The sequence below is a fragment of the Pleurodeles waltl genome, chromosome 5, assembly GCF_031143425.1.
Source record: "Pleurodeles waltl isolate 20211129_DDA chromosome 5, aPleWal1.hap1.20221129, whole genome shotgun sequence".
Taxonomy (NCBI): Eukaryota; Metazoa; Chordata; class Amphibia; order Caudata; family Salamandridae; genus Pleurodeles; species Pleurodeles waltl.
The window spans coordinates 615384544-615397947 of NC_090444.1; the positions used below are offsets into that span (position 1 = coordinate 615384544).

At 42.3% G+C, this 13404-nt stretch overlaps 1 protein-coding gene across 7 annotated transcripts in view; it reads left to right on the forward strand.

Moving 5' to 3' along the window:
* Positions 1–965: 965 nt before the first annotated feature.
* CEP170 (centrosomal protein 170) overlaps positions 966–13404 on the forward strand; it is a 556616-nt gene continuing 544177 nt past the window's right edge. For 2 of the 7 annotated variants that reach the window (XM_069234469.1, XM_069234471.1), the window contains exon 1: positions 966–1524. The gene's annotated coding sequence lies outside the window, so the exon portion shown is untranslated. The remainder of the gene's footprint in view (positions 1525–13404) is intronic. The other 5 variants (XM_069234465.1, XM_069234468.1, XM_069234467.1 and 2 more) reach the window with 3 other exon arrangements.

A 13404-nucleotide genomic window follows, 5' to 3' on the forward strand; every position in this document is an offset into this window, starting at 1 on the left:
ATACATGCATTCAACCATGCATACACACTTACATTCACCCGCAGACAACACCCACTCACACAACACCCCCACACTCTCGCCTCCCTCCCCTGTCAAACGACTTACCTTGACTGGTGAGGAGGTCGTCCAGCAGGGAACGGGCACTTCCATCACCAGCAGCGCCCCACCATCACGACACCGCCATGGTCGTATTACAGGTCATAATTCAGCTAGTGGAGTCCTTTGGCGCGGCAGGGTCAGTCGTGGAACCGCCCATGCGCCTCCGACCGCCAGCACGACTACTGGAGGATTTCTGCCCAAAATATGGCAGAAATCCTTCAGTACTCGTAATATGGTAGGTGAAAGACCGCCAGCACTGGTGGTGTTCTGGCACCCGCTGCTTTGTCAGTCTTGTGAAAAGACCGCCAATGTCGTAACAAGGGCCTTAATCTCCCATGCTAAAAACTTGATGTAACTGGTGTTCAAGTAAATCGTTTCAATACCTTCGAATCGAGTTCTATTTCAAATGTGAAATATATATATTATAAAAATGCAAAGAAAATATTTCCACTTTAAAGCAAATTCATCTGGAAGTTGACAATCAGCAAAAATAACACTTAACAACTGAATAATGAAGCCTCGTGTAATAGAGCGCCTGGTGTAAAAGTAAAAGCGTGCTGGCGAAGGCTGCGATGATCTCATGTCCGGATCCATTGAGCCAGTGACGCGGAAATCTCAAATAACCCTCCCTAAAAAAACACATATGCAGCATCTCCAAAGAAAATTCATCAAAACTGGACATTCCAATTATTGGTTCGCTCCGGGCGTGCACTTCGGTATCCATATCCACGGACTCTCTGCAACTTTGGTTCGTTTAGAACTTGAAACATCTTGTGACACCCAAGCCCATAAGGCATCAGTGGTGCCCGCGAGCAGTTGCAAAGCAGGCCTGGTGGCTAAAACGTTGCGTCTACCCCCCTAGCGGCAGCTATTACCTCCGAGCTCTGACAACACGTTACCGCTGAATGCCGCTCCCTAGCGCGAGGAGCGCGTTTATATACCGGTGGCGGTTTTGGAGGTGGGCGCAATTAATTATACATGGAAGGCGATGGGAGAACTACTTTTCTGTCATTACCGTCAATCATGAAATAATATGGACTGGGGAAGCTCAAAATACAAGCTGTTCCAGGGAGTCAGCGACGCTTCCGCTTCTGGGCGCAGATTTTTAAACGCGGATTTATTTATCTTTGGAAACGGAGACAGTTATTCCCCCGCCTCCCCCCAGCCCTGTCGGCCAGCCTTGCCACGCCCCCTACTCCTGGTACTGAACGGCGATGGGCTGGGCGCATGCGCGGTGCTGGGTTGCCGTTAGCTCGGTTCTTCTAGCGGTGGGGGGTGGGAGCGCCGCCGCCAGGCACAACGGTATCACCGGCAACCGGCAGCAGAGCGTGGAGCACCCGGGAGCAACTGGAGCCCCGCCTGCCAGGGAGCCATGTGAAGCTCTTGGACCTGGGAGGAAAGACCGAAGCAGGGTCTGCGGCGGGGGTGAGTGGCAGTGTCACGGGGTACACAGCAGTAACAGGGGGAAAAAGGGGTGCACCCAGTAGACTGTGTAACGTGTCATTGACTCTCACAGATGAGACGGCAGGGGCTAGTTTCTGACATCCTTTCCATCACAAGGCATTGAAATGAACCGGATAAAGCTTGACTTACTGTATATTACATTTCGTATGTAATGTGGAGTGCTTTGCCTTATTCTAGTGTTATAATAATGATATGCGTACGTTTTCAAATATGAATACGCGGCTTGGGTTTGGTGGTCGCTTTATGAGTACACGCCCCTTCATGCCCACATCTGGAGCTGGGTCTACCGCCTCAGTGGCCTCTGCTGCTGCCCTGAACTCGAGCCCGTCGGTCAGGCGAGGATGTAGAAAACAACTTCCCAGTTGTTCTTTCTGAGTCCTAGGTCACGCTTTGCCTTACGATTCTTAGTCGCCAGATTTCTTCTTTGTTCCTCCTCGAGCTCCACTCGGCCAATTTGATTTGAATTTATGGGCAGTGACCCAAATACTGATGTTGCCGTAGCTGGAAGGCGCACATTTCCAAATCGTCCCATCTACATTATATTATACAAAGAAAGGGATGCAGGCAAGCACCGGAGGGGCTCTGCAGATGTCATCCATTTTCCTTTTTCTTCTGCTTTCCCTGCTGATGTCCACAATGTAGGAGGCTTTCCGCCGATTTCCTGTCTAGCGAAATAAAACTACACATTGGTATCATATCTGTTGCCTACTGCTAAAATCTTTTTCACAAATCAAACAAAAATATATTTTTCGGACCCCGGTCCAAGGTGCGATGTAATTACTATTGTTGCAATTCCGAACATGAGGAACTACAATTGTGTCTCGAATAGTTTAATTAGGCTACTGGTTAGGGGCCCCTCAACTCCACCTAACTTCGAGCACCTATGTAGGTTATAGCAGACATACTTAAGGACAAAGCGAAATATCTAAGGGGGAAGGGACTCTTTCCTGTCGGAGAAAGGAAACAAAGCCCATGCTGTGGGCTCCGAGATGACTGAGAGCGATTTACTGGGAGATGAATGAATAAGAGGGTTCAGGGAGGAAGTGAGAGGCATGCTGCCTCAGAGGCCTCTGACAGCTCAGCAGGCGATGCTCATCCTGTGATCTCATCTCTGTACTGCTTGGGGAGGGAGGCAGCCTTCAGTCACACCCTCTAGCACACTAGCCTGATTTAAACCACTCCTTGTTGAGACTTCATCATCACTGTGTGTGTGCTCTGTCCATCATATCTTCGCGCGGATCAGGGACCTGAAAGGTTATTTCGAAACAGGAACTTCTCAGTCACAAATAGAAATTGGCAGCACAATAGTACTAACAGGCCACTCTCTGCCTTCTGCCAGTCCCCTTGTAACTCCACCTACGAATAGTAACTCCACATGAGCATGCTTGTTTTTTCAGTTACCCCTTTTCCTTGCTCTTGCTCAATATGGCCGTTTTTATTGATATGTTTCTTATACAACCAAAAGAGCAAACTGGTGCTTTGCATAATTTCCTTGAACAATGAGATTATATTGCAGGAGATATTTCAACTGATTAAATTCGATGTAAGATTTTCAAATCGTTTCATACACTGCAGCCCCCGTGTTATTTCACTCTTGTAAATAGATAATTGTATAGGTGCACATGCCGTTTATTTATTTTGTAGTCGTGTATGGTTCCTGTTGCTTTCGGCGCTGGTTGTGGTATGGGTGTACAGTTGCTTCAGTTGCGTGGTTTATTTGCTATCGTATAAGGATCTTTAATTTTCACTTGACTGAATGCCCGATTAAAATGCCTGTGATGTTTGAATTTCCCCCACTTGACTAATCATGATCCACCCTTCTTGGTAGTGTTTGTTTATTGATAGACGTGTTAGAAAAGCAGGTGTATTCGACGGGTATATTCTCAAAATTTCCCTTGCCCCTTCGTCAACATGTAATTTGTACTACTATATGATAATTCAATGGTTTGTGGGTTAAAATTGGAAGGGGATCCTTGAAACTCTTCTTTCTTGACATATCTGATGATAGTGAGCAGATGTTTGCTTTAGAAAGGGATTTTGTAAAATTTACTATGAGTTTCAACTAGTCCTGAGTGCCTTCAGAGCGTTTATATTCCGTAACTATTGCAGTACCTCTGGCTGATTGCACTAGGCAGAATAAAATATGTTTCAATAATTTACTATCTGTAGTTGATTTCATATTTTAGTCTACACTAAGTACTTTTCTCCTTTTAACTTGCACTGACATTATCATTGTTTTCTGTAATGCTTTACTTTCTGTGTTATGATTTCACACAGTTTTGCTTTCTTGAATCTCTAGCCATAAAACTGTATGACTGTATGCCCATTACGCCTTTTCCACTGGATTCGGGCATCTGTTAATGAGACTTTTTTATTTTATTTTATTTTTAAAGAGTGCTGTTTTACTACTCGACTTTGCTGGCTCCTTTTGTGATATGATCTGGGATGGGGCAAGGAGCCTATTTTTTATCTGGAGAGAGTTCGAGATTTTGTTTTTTGGATAAATGGAAGGAGAGGATATAGAGACTGACAGACAGTAAACTGATTTCGGATACGTAGTTAACATCAATGATTAAGTAGAGGAAGGAAAGTTGCTGTGATGTAGATGTGAGAGGGTGGTCTTGTATGTAAGTGTTTGAGTTTGTATGTGTTCTCCAGCAGCTTTGGCACTGGGCACCATCAGCACTGCTTTGTAGCTGGTCATGTAAGGAAGATGCCCCTGGTGAAATAACTAGAGTTACTAGAGGGGAGTGCAGAGGGTCCAAGCACATTATGAAAGAAATGAACAGGGCAGAAGAAGGCGTGTCCTTTGTGTGGATTACACAGGTGCTGGAGGAGCAGAACAAGATAGAGAAGTTTACCCTTTTCTGTCTATTAAACAGAGCAGAGGAACGCTGGGCCAGTGAATCCGAATAAGCACCATTAAAATAACACTAATCCATTCCCGCTGATCTTCGTAAGAACTTTAGGAGCAAGGAAGTGAAGCAAATGCAAATAAAACGTTCTGCGGCGAAGGAAATGCTGTGAAGTTCAGCTCCCAAAACTTCAGATCTTCGCTGTAGAGCAGAAACCTGATAACTTGCTGTTTCTGGAGGCAGGAAGGTCCAATCAAGGAGCGTATGGTATCACTAGTTTATTAGAACATAGAGAAATATCCAGGAAAGAGATGAAGATTTGATCAGGGAGTTAGCTGGTATGTTGTCTACCCTAAAGTGGATAGAAGGGTTTTATGAAATGTTAACTTTGATCTGCACAGTTTGAGATATTCCAGGCCACCTCTGACAATAATTTGTACCCTGGAGAGACTGCCCCCTGCGATTTATATATGGTTTCAGGACCAGGTTTCCCATCCTAAGCAAAAGTGAAGTTCACTTCAGATGAGTTACAAGCACCTGTTGGAATCCAGTCAGAACACAGGTCTCTCTCCAATTCAAGAGCAGTCTCCCAGCTGTTGAGACTGAGATCTGTGGTCATGACATAGGGGTTTTGGGAGGGGCATATCCAGTTTCAGTCCTTTGTTTTTGATTGCACTTATCTAGGAGTCTTAAGTAAGTGAAGATGTGCGAAGTCTGGTGCAGGTTATCATGTTATTGATATTTGTTATCTGAAAGTGTGTGGAAGTAGTTTTCTAACTGTTCGTTTTGTGTGTATGGTAAAGCAAAGATGCAGTGTTTTATCTTTGAATGCACTATGTGTATGATGGAGTGAAATCTGAGCAGCTAGTAGAGAGTATGGGATGCTGTTTAGGGGTGTTGTTTGAGGTCAGTGTGAGCTTGACCGTTACAATTGGTCGATAATGAAACAGAGACATGACGCATAATGTAGTTTCTCTACTTATGTGCCTATAATCTTATTAGGGAAGTTATTGCCCACAGTACAGTATTTCATAGGTCGTTGTTTAAAGACCTTTGAGGCCACAACTGTTTGACTTACCAGCCAAGCCAAGCAGGAATGAGTGAGTTTTTTTTCTGGAAAATGTATGTACCAGCCCTTTAGAGCAGTGTTTCCAGCATTCCACTTTGGAAAATGTTCTGGCTCCGAACTCCAGTGCAGTTCACCATCTGCCACTTTTATGGTCAGATCAATATCTTGGCCTCAGTCGATGTCGGAGGGCGTAGTCAAGGTCGTGAGGTTACTGTTAACACTTTAAAAAATCGCTGCATCTCATGTCCGATAAAGCTAGATGAGTCTCAAAAGTTATGGTAATTCTATAAATTGGGTTGTAAAAAGTTTGGGAAGCATTGTTGTAGAAGTTACAGCCTGGGCCAGATTGTGGGCACAGCAGCATTCCCTAACTCCACCAATGGAAGAGCATGAGAGGTAGGCTCAGAAGTGAGGGTTGTAATTCTCCCTTAAGGGCCAGAATTATCAGACATAGAGGAAAAGTTCTATTGTATACTAACCATGACAAATTTACTTTCTGGACATTTTGGCATCATGTTGTTACTCCAATTAATCTTTGGGTTGTTGTACTCCAGAATCTAGATTTCATCTGGGATTCTTAGTTGCTAGCTCTCTTTGCTTCCTTCTGTTCTTACATATTCCCCTAATCACAGGAGATTGGTACTCCTGATAATTCCACAGGAGAAACATAGCTATATTCGTAAATTAATTTCATTTCCTCATTATCCTGGTGAGCAGACACACATCTAGCAAAAAGGCACCAAGCAGCACAAGTTAGGGAAACAGATATGTAACTAAGCCATGGATGTGCACATTAATGTGCCATTATTGTGAGCATAAGGCAGTATGCTGTTTTCCATAGTCACTGATGGTGTGCACACATGCAACTTGTCTGTTACTGATTTTGATGAAGTTCTTAAATTGTAAGTTGACGTCAGTCTCTTTTTATATGCTTCTGGTCCATTGTCTCCCTGACCCTCTAAATGTCTCTCCATTACGTCAGCTCTTGCTAGTCTGTAGGAACATGATCATACCCCTATTAATCAGACCACCAGCATGTACACAGTGCTCAATGAATGTTCCTTATACCTGACTATGTAGATTAAGTAAGATATATATACATACAGGGAGTGCAGAATTATTAGGCAAATGAGTATTTTGACCACATCATCCTCTTTATGCATGTTGTCTTACTCCAAGCTGTATAGGCTCGAAAGCCTACTACCAATTAAGCATATTAGGTGATGTGCATCTCTGTAATGAGAAGGGGTGTGGTCTAATGACATCAACACCCTATATCAGGTGTGCATAATTATTAGGCAACTTCCTTTCCTTTGGCAAAATGGGTCAAAAGAAGGACTTGACAGGGTCAGAAAAGTCAAAAATAGTGAGATATCTTGCAGAGGGATGCAGCACTCTTAAAATTGCAAAGCTTCTGAAGCGTGATCATCGAACAATCAAGCGTTTCATTCAAAATAGTCAACAGGGTCGCAAGAAGCGTGTGGAAAAATCAAGGCGCAAAATAACTGCCCATGAACTGAGAAAAGTCAAGCGTGCAGCTGCCACGATGCCACTTGCCACCAGTTTGGCCATATTTCAGAGCTGCAACATCACTGGAGTGCCCAAAAGCACAAGGTGTGCAATACTCAGAGACATGGCCAAGGTAAGAAAGGCTGAAAGACGACCACCACTGAACAAGACACACAAGCTGAAACGTCAAGACTGGGCCAAGAAATATCTCAAGACTGATTTTTCTAAGGTTTTATGGACTGATGAAATGAGAGTGAGTCTTGATGGGCCCGTGGCTGGATTGGTAAAGGGCAGAGAGCTCCAGTCCGACTCAGACGCCAGCAAGGTGGAGGTGGAGTACTGGTTTGGGCTGGTATCATCAAAGATGAGCTTGTGGGGCCTTTTTGGGTTGAGGATGGAGTCAAGCTCAACTCCCAGTCCTACTGCCAGTTCCTGGAAGACACCTTCTTCAAGCAGTGGTACAGGAAGAAGTCTGCATCCTTCAAGAAAAACATGATTTTCATGCAGGACAATGCTCCATCACACGCGTCCAAGTACTCCACAGCGTGGCTGGCAAGAAAGGGTATAAAAGAAGGAAATCTAATGACATGGCCTCCTTGTTCACCTGATCTGAACCCCATTGAGAACCTGTGGTCCATCATCAAATGTGAGATTTACAAGGAGGGAAAACAGTACACCTCTCTGAACAGTGTCTGGGAGGCTGTGGTTGCTGCTGCACGCAATGTTGATGGTGAACAGATCAAAACACTGACAGAATCCATGGATGGCAGGCTTTTGAGTGTCCTTGCAAAGAAAGGTGGCTATATTGGTCACTGATTTGTTTTTGTTTTGTTTTTGAATGTCAGAAATGTATATTTGTGAATGTTGAGATGTTATATTGGTTTCACTGGTAATAATAAATAATTGAAATGGGTATATATTTTTTTTTGTTAAGTTGCCTAATAATTATGCACAGTAATAGTCACCTGCACACACAGATATCCCCCTAACATAGCTAAAACTAAAAACTACTTCCAAAAATATTCAGCTTTGATATTAATGTGTTTTTTGGGTTCATTGAGAACATGGTTGTTGTTCAATAATAAAATTAATCCTCAAAAATACAACTTGCCTAATAATTCTGCACTCCCTGTATATATTTGTGAGTGTGTGTGTACACATATATGTATGTATCTTTAACATTGTTCATTTCAAATTAATAGAGAGTAAATAGGGATTTGTTTATCCCCACAGCCTGATATTTTCCTCGTGCATTCCTTCACTTAGTGGGCTGTCATTGGTTATCTAGAAGTCCTTCATAGAACCTGCTCTAACAAAGGTCATGCAAGTCTGGTTTCTGTTTTTTCAGTTCTACCAAACCAAGAAGAAATTTTAGGTAATTGCCTACCTTGTTAACTTGGATACATTCCTTTGGTGATTAAGAAACACATTGTGGGTTTCAGAGAGTGACGTTTTATCTGGTAGAGAGAGAGGAGTTAACGAAAAGTAAAGTAGTGGATTATTTCGGACAAATAGCCCAGAAGGTTTTCTTGTCATGAAACATTTTGTTTTTTCTTAGTATCCCGGTCTCATAGACTGGATCACTAATATATGTTAATAACTGCAAGAGGGAAGAGGATCAAAGTGAGATTGAGGAATATTTTTGGGTAACAGTATTGTGAGAGAAGTTTGATGAAATATATCTGGTGAAGGAAAGCAAAAGAGAAAAGAACTGTAAGATCTGTGGTGTAACACTGTTTGAGTTAATAAAATATTGAGGGAGAGGCCGTTAGTGTCTAGTACTGAATCACCACAAATAGGAATAGAAGCAGAAAAGATGCATGTTCTGCATGGTCACCTAGGAATTTTGGAACATTGAGGGTCAGGATAAGGGAAGGACATACACACAGACTTGCAGTGGGCTCCAGGATCCTTTATTTGCTTAAATATGCTTGTTAATGAAGTAGTGTAAAAATGGTAGGAGAAGGGTTGAACACGTCTTAGGAAATGTGCGGGAAGGTCAGGAGGCAGCACATAATTGTTCTTTTTAGGAAGGTGCTTCTTTCAGGGTGCCCCTCTGTTTGAAGAAAATACAGGTTAAAAAAAAATCATTGGACAAATCGTTCTGTAAATTGTCGAGAAAAGCATGGCATGAAGACCAAGTGTTTGTAATCAAAATTGACCAGTTGCATTTTTCCTTCCTGAAAATCTAGGAAGATAGTAACTCACGGGAGATCACAAAGCCCTTCAGGTAATTTCTATAAGAATTGGCAGGTGTTTTTTGCAATGTGAACTCACGCTAAGGATCGCTCTGAAGTGTGTGATGACTAAGTTAATGTAGCAATGAAAAGTGGTCTGTGCCAAAGTGGGATCAAAATCCACATGAACCATAGAGGTTCATCCTCTATCACATCCGAGCCTTCACAGTTTATATCAGTTTTACGTCAATGTATCCACTGAAAATAACAGCCACTGAATGGTTTCAACAATATTAAGTTTGTTGTTTTTAAGACGTGATTAAAACAAGCTTGAAACCTAATCAGGAAGTGAATTTCAACCTGGCTATGTCTATAATTTGTTCACTACTATCAACAATTTAGAGAGTGAAAAGAAAGATTCAACCACCATCCCAAGTTATAGGTAACATAACAATAAGGACAAGCCTGCCATATAAACTTTTATATGAGTCATGTCAAATGACTTATAATCGTACAAACCCAGTAGTTTTTTTTTTTTTTTTTTTTAGAAGAACCCTCATCCAATAAGCTAATTGGTGGCATGCTTCATCGTCTGGCTCCCCCCCTAAGTTCCAGAATGCAGCTTAGGTGTGATGCGATGCCTGATTACAACAGAGCTGTTTTTTCTTGTTTTTTTCAAAGTGAGGTGAACAAGTGACAGTGCAAGTTTTAAAACTACCTCCAGAATGTCTGCTAAGTGGCCATTGTATTTAATCCAAGACTCCTGGGGTAAGATTAAAACCAGTGGCAGATGTCAAGTGAAACCATAATCATCTCACACATCCTTGTGATTGGTTAACATGTTTCAACCAGAGAAACTGTCCTAGTAAAGTCACTGTGGCTTTCTTCAAGACCAAGAATCCAGGGACTGATTTAGCCCTGAAAACATACAAAACACACACACACACCAAGACATGCGTAACTAGGTTGTTTCATATGTCACTTATGCTCTCCACCCTCTTTTTCCTTTATACCTAAAAAGTAATTAGAATCAAGTTGTCGCAGATCACTTAATCAAGATACCATTAAAGTTCGAACTCTGTATATAAAATTCAGTATGTGGCATGTCATGCTGCACACGCCACTGGCCCAATTAGTTAGCCTGAAAAGCTTTTGTGTTGTGTTCAAACACATGCATATCATACACACTGTGTTCCACATAGCCCTCTTCCCACTGTGTCTGTCATAAACACAAATTCTCGAGGGTGACTCATCTACTTTAGGCACTCTATAAAATAGATTGAATGGCACCTAATTCTAGTGACCTCTTGCGCTTAATGTTTGTTTTTTGCAAAATTCCATCAGGCAGAAACAGTGCAGTGCGGGTAAAATAGATTCTGCTAGAGGTGGTGGGGAGGTCACGGGCACTTAAAGCCTGTGAACCTGCTTAGTGCGGTCCTGCATGGGAGCTGGATCTTGCTTCGGTCCTTGCCGTGCTGATTAAGTATCAGCATCATACGTCCTTGCACTTCCGGGTGCTTGCACGTACGTCCACATCAGGGAGGAAGACCATCCCTTCTCATTGGATCCGAGGGGCGAGTCCCTCTTAGGGCATTACATTATCCCTATCCTTATGTCCAGTCCCTCACTGTGTGTTTATTACAACCCCATAGTCTGCTGTAAGGTCAATGCACCTTCATTATCTAAGTGAAAAGGGGTTATTATTTTTGGGATGTTATTTTTGTAATGTAGTGGGCACCCTTACTTGTGGATTATTCTCATATTATGAGTCAAATGGTAAGATCTATAAACCATTTTAAAGAAATATGGTCCCTTCCATTCTGTCGGGGCATGTCGACAGGGGAGTTTTTATTGGAAATAATTCAAGGTGGTGTCCTGTACCCAAAGAGCCTACACCCACTTAGAACATAAATCAAGTCGTATTTGTTGAAGGGGTCGGGCCCTGTGATCCTTCCTGTGTAAAATGTAACCCAGTTCTCATTACTGCAAGATTGTTTTAGACGGAATCCTCTCAGAGTACCGTAATCAGCTCATGGGAATAGAGTTCCATGGGATATTATCATTCAGCCCTATTGTATGGGTCGACAAATGATAGATCCAACGCTGTTCTTTTTCAAAGAGGCAATTTTCTAAGTACTCCTATTCTGCCTCCAATTGCTGTATTATCACCCAGTGCATGTCATTAGGTGTATTTCCTTCCTTCAAGAAGTGATCTGTCGTTCTGATGGTGTTGCGTCTGCACCTCACATTACTATGGTGTTCGCAGATCCTTGCTTTCACTTTTGTGGTCGTCATGCCTATGTACCGTAAATGTCACAAGCAAGTGATCATGAAAATTACATGCATTGAATTGCAGTTGGTATGACTGGTTAGTGTCCAAATTTTCTCCTCTTCCAGGTTCAGTATCTTTGTAGTGGAAGTAAGGTGACATACACTGCAGTTGTCACAGGCATAGTGTCCCACCATCTCAGGTAGACTTCAATTATTTAACAATGTGTTCCTTTTTGGGGCTTTCTTGGGCGCGTATGAACTGGACTGTCTTTTAGACTTCTTTCTCTCCTAAAAGAGAACTGGGGCTTTTCCTAATTACACCTTCCTGTCTGTAAAATATGCCAATGCTTCTTTCTCAACTTAGTCACCTGATTAGAAATTGTACTATAAGTAGTCACATATGTTAAGGGAGCACTTTCTTCCTGTCACTTTTGTTCCTCAAATAGAGCTTCTCTATTCTGATTACATGCTTGCCTCCTGGTTGTTCATGGCATTCATAGTGAGCATCCCTAGCCACTGGGACAGAGGGGTGCTTTACATATTGCAATTCAGTTACAATAGGATATATTTAGGATATCAACTTCCAACTACCTTCTAGAGGTATCAGCTTAGCTAGAACCTAGATAGACGGGCTGAAAACAGGGCGGTAGAAAGAGCCTCCTAAGACAAATTTAAAGATTTGTTCGGAAGGTAAAGCGGTTTGGAATTGTTATAAAGGATTCTGGGTTCAGTTTCTGGGGCCTAGGCAGGAACAAATCTGCTTCACTGTCTTTGTTTTTTGGGGCTTCTAATATCGGTCACACCTTTCATGTTAGTTGAAGTCTCATGGTGTGAAGTTATTTTTTGCAGGTTGCATGGGTGCCCTGAGGATACGATGTTGTATGTTTCCGGGTGATCTTGAAATTGATAGGTGCTGCTAGCGACTTTCAGTGGCGTTGCTTTAGGATCAGTGTTACATGACCTGATTTGATTTCCTTGCATTTGCTACTAGCTATGCTGTAGCATATGGTGTGGGGATAAGGGGCACAATTATAGATCAGGCTATCCCTGCTAAAATGGCATTGCCCTAACATTGAATACTGGAGTGAATTGCGTGTGTCAGTGGCAATCCAGTATTAAAGTAGTCAGGATTGAAATACATTTTTGTTGTCTCAGGATTTCAGTTAGGCTTTATGGTGTTGCCTCCTCTGTTATCTTTCCAATTTTTATACTCTTTTGAGAAATTGTAGAGGTATGGCCCCTCTTTTTTTTACTCCCTGGCATTATAGCGGTTGTCTGGGTGCATATTTAGAACTTTTGACTAAAACAATAAATTGAATAGCAAAATCTTTCTAAATAAATCTGTGGTTAAATTTGAGTCGCACAACGTGAGAAAATAAATGCAGATAGGATATGGGCTCTTTAAGTTACTCATTGTGTTTCTTTAATGAATCGCAAACTTAAATGTATGTGCCTTTATTTTTTTTCCCCTTCCATATTTTTTGCTTCTTTCCTGCTGAGTGATCGTGGTCAGTCATCATGTGGAGATATATGGATATTATGTTCTGGCTGACTCTGATTGAGTGATAGTGTAATCTTCAGTGAGCTGTGGCTGTGTGTTTGGTGTTGGAAATGTCTGCTAGAGGGTTTTTAGCGAAGAGGCCTTTGAGAGGACTTCTACCAGAGATGTCTACAAGAGGTCTTGTAGCAGAGGGACCTACAAGGGGACTTTGATCAGAGAAGTATACCCTTCAGAAAAGTATACCCAATGGCTTTACAGGAGGGTTTTTACCAGAGTGGTCTAATGGAGTGCTTTTAGTAATTGTTTAAAAACTTTTAGGGTGGTAGCACACTGTTTTCTGGCAATTAGAGGTAGTGTAGGATAGAGGTTGCTGGCAATGGGGCATCGCTCGGCTGTGATGGTGTATGTGGTATCTTCTGCCTGAAATGCTATCTTGGATGTTTGTGCATGGGGTACCTG